The sequence below is a fragment of the Cebus imitator genome, unplaced genomic scaffold (genome assembly GCF_001604975.1).
Source record: "Cebus imitator isolate Cc_AM_T3 unplaced genomic scaffold, Cebus_imitator-1.0 Scaffold883, whole genome shotgun sequence".
Taxonomy (NCBI): Eukaryota; Metazoa; Chordata; class Mammalia; order Primates; family Cebidae; genus Cebus; species Cebus imitator.
This window is the reverse complement of record NW_016108198.1, coordinates 38,603-42,152: the sequence shown is the minus strand read 5'-3', so window position 1 is coordinate 42,152 and position 3,550 is coordinate 38,603.

Sequence of the window (3,550 nt, the reverse complement as noted above, 5' to 3'; positions counted from 1 at the left end):
GCTCAAAGCAGCAGTGAGCTGTGATCGTGCCACTGCACTCCAGCCTGGGTGACAGAGCCAGACCCTTTCTCAAAAAAATAAGATAAAATAAAAATTAGATCTCCTGGCAAATGGTAAGTTCAAAGACATTAGAGAAAAGCCCTGCTGGTCCCATACCCACCAAAATCTTTTGATCTTGTGAGCTAAAGTAGGAAGAAACTGTAATTCCCCAATCACTCTCTCCAACCTCATGTCTGCTCCCACTCAGTTAGATGTTCTCAATGGCTTGTGGGCCCAAAGGTCCGCAGTCTAGACCACCATCAATGGGAATGGGTGTTGTTTATTCAGCGCCTCGGCAGTTGGTTTGTTTAAACAACTCACTGTGACTTTCCCCTTTAAAGGGTTTACAAGATGCATAGGAATATCTAGCCCTGGCCCTATAGCCACCAAATGTAGGAGACAAGCCAGTGTACCATCCCGGTAGAATTATGTTCCCAGAACTCAGTCCCATGTTGCCCCAAACCCTATCAGTATTGGCAATCTCTAACTGGTATCTCAGTTGAGGGAGGTGCAGAAAGTCTGGGTAATTTTGAGAGCTGTGGTACCTGAGCTCTTGCTGCTTAACATGTCTAGAAGTCTGCAAAGGCAGCAGCCTGTTACTGAGGTTTTATTTGTGGTGCCATTCTTTCAAAATGTTCAGTTTCTGTTTGAATCTTTTTCCTTTTCCATTCCTCCCTTTGGGCCCTGTGCCGAGGCAATCCTGGCCAGAAAGCTGCCTGCTGAAGTCGCCCCAAGGTCTCCCTGAGCAGACACTCTCAGCCTCGGGGCCAGGTGTCTCCCACAGCGTCCTTGGGTTTCTGCTGTTGGTTCAGGAAGTCCTGCTAACTCTGGAACAGTCCTGCATGCTTCCCACTTGCAAGGCAAGATCCCTGGTACGATGCCTCCCAAAGCCTGTTCCCTGGGTGCTCGGAGCAATAGGATTTCCATGGCCGATGTCTCCATTATCAGCAGAAGAGCTCTGTTTTAGTGACTGTGGCTGAGATGAGATGGGTGCCCAAGAGGAGGAAGTGGGGAGAAAAAGGTGGAGGGGCTGGAAATGTGCCACCGTGCAGTGTTGGGAGACCCTCTGGGGGTGGAGGCAGAGGCAGAAGCTACTGGAGTGATTCGAGGGGGAGAGTGTATGATTCTAAGCTCAGACAGGGTTGTCTGGGAGTCTTGTTTCCTGTTTTGGGGATTCCAGTAAGAGGCCATGCTGGCCCTCCAAGGATTGGAAGCTTCCAAGACATGGCAGCGGCATTGGCCTGTGCACTGGTATACCTGGAAAGGGCAGTGGTGGCGGACATGGGGTTGGCAGCCTAGAGTGGCTGTGGCCGGCAGGTAGGGGAACGACGGAGCACACTGACGGGGCTGGGCAGCAGTGACCTCGGTCCTGCTCTAGCTGCTGAGAGGCCGACTTGTGTGCAGGCTGGATGTTGGGCTGCACCTGAATCAGGAGTCATTGGGATGTGGCTAAAGTTGCCTTGGGTGATGATGGGGCTAGGTGGAAGCGTTAGGTCAGCTGAGTGGTAGCGTTGTCGGGTTCTCTGACTCTTATTCCCCAACTCACTCCGTGAAGATGACTTGCTCACTTTTTGGTGACTGTGGTTTTGCAGATTAAATGTGGAGGCCCTGAGAGCCCCAAAGAATGCCCGCTCTGAGTTATTACAAAAAAGCACAGAACCCCAGTGTGCTTGTTGTGGGAGGAGGGGGTGTTTCAAAGGCCACCCATCTGAGGCCCCATTGTCCACTTTATGCGCCTCTCTAGCAAGCCATGAGCATGGGACTCCACCCAAGCTAAACTTGCAGGTTTCTGGCCTCTGGAGTCAGCCTGAGGCCCATTCCCAGGCTGGTAATGGCACAGCCTGGGCTGCCTTTTCAGCAGATCTGACTGAAACAACATTGCCCTGACCTATGCCGACTCTAGGGTTGGCACATAAGACATAAGTGATCGGGGTTTGGGTTCTGCTGGGAACCTGAGGAACTGAGTGACCCGGGGGAGGCACTCCCCTTGGTGAGTGGGTCCCAGTAAAGCTGCCGGGCACCTTCCTGGCCTCTCCTGGGACTTTCCACATCCTGCCTTCACCGCTACTTAAGGCAAATTGCAGACCTAGATGTCTCCCTGAAGGACAGTCCCTTCCTAAGAGCCGCCAGCAAATACTTCTGAGGGCTGCTCCCCGTGGTCCAGACAGGCTGGAAAGCCACTGGGCCCCACCACTGTTCACCGGAGGATGGGCTGTTCTCACTGACAGCAGGTGGTTCTCCACGGAAGAGTCTCCAAGACGGGGCTGCTCTTGGGCTCTGTGCCCCTCCCAGGTCACCGCAGGCCTTGTCTCCCGGGCTCACTCAGGGGAGTGAGAACAGCCCAGCATGTGGTCAAAAAGACACGCCAGAAGCTACTTCAACAGCTACGTACTCAAAGACTAATGAAATTGAGATTTATTTTAGTTAGATTTTATTTATTTTTGTTTATGTGTATTATTACTTTCTGTTGTTAATATCACTCTATAATTTGTTAAATTACAGTGCATCCACACTGTGGAATGTAGCAGCTACAAAGGATGACATTTCGTTAAGTGACAAGTTAAATTACTGCAATAAGGGTGGGAATTTTGTAGATGATCCCATTGCATGTTTGCAGTGGGTGAGTGTGGTATTTATGCACATGCACGTGTGTGTATATGTGTGTGTGTGCTTGCCTGTTCCCATGTGTATGTGTGTGTGTGTGTGTGTGTGTGTGTGTATGTGAGTGCGTGTTTATGTGCACAGCACCAAGCAGGGAAGGAAATGCCCCTGGCAGCTAAGAATGGTTCTCTCCAGACAGTGGGGAAAGATGAAGGAGCGGGAAATTTCACTCTGACTTTCACGTCCTACTTCTCAAGTGTTTGCATGCTGTTTGACTTTTGCCTTCTTGTTTGTGTTTTCCAGGTTTACAGCCCAGAGGAAACAAAGCACGCCCCATGTCTCTACAGCAATATCATGGGAGAAAAGACTGGACACGATTTGATGTGGCAAAGCTACAACCAGGGGCACGAGTCCCAGGAAGACACACATGAACGAGAAAGTAGGTTCTCACCCACAGGGAGGAACAGCTAGGGACAATAGAGCGGCTGCGGGACGCTGGGCTGGGTTTCGAGAATGGGCTGGGCTCTTGCTGGAGGGAACTGTCTGGAAGGAAGCTGGTCACCCTGCTCTCTGCCAGTCCTTTCAGCCAGGACTCCTGTGACCGTAGCAGTGGGAGATGCCAGAGGGGGAAGCCAGAGCCAGGCTGGGCTCCACTGGGACAGGGGACCTGGGGCAGGAGCTAGCTGTGGGGCCAGGAGCAGGAGGTGGGTCATCCAAGGAAGAAGTCTTCCTGACCATGTGCCCTGAGGCGAGGAGTGGGCACATGGCCTTCTGGGGACCTGTCCAGCTCAAAGACTCCAGGTGCCCTTAAGGTAAATAAAACAACCAAGTAATCCTCAGTGCAATGCGAAAGGGACTGGGAAGCTGGAATCACAGTCGCCACCTGTGCTGAGCAAAGCCACGATTAAAA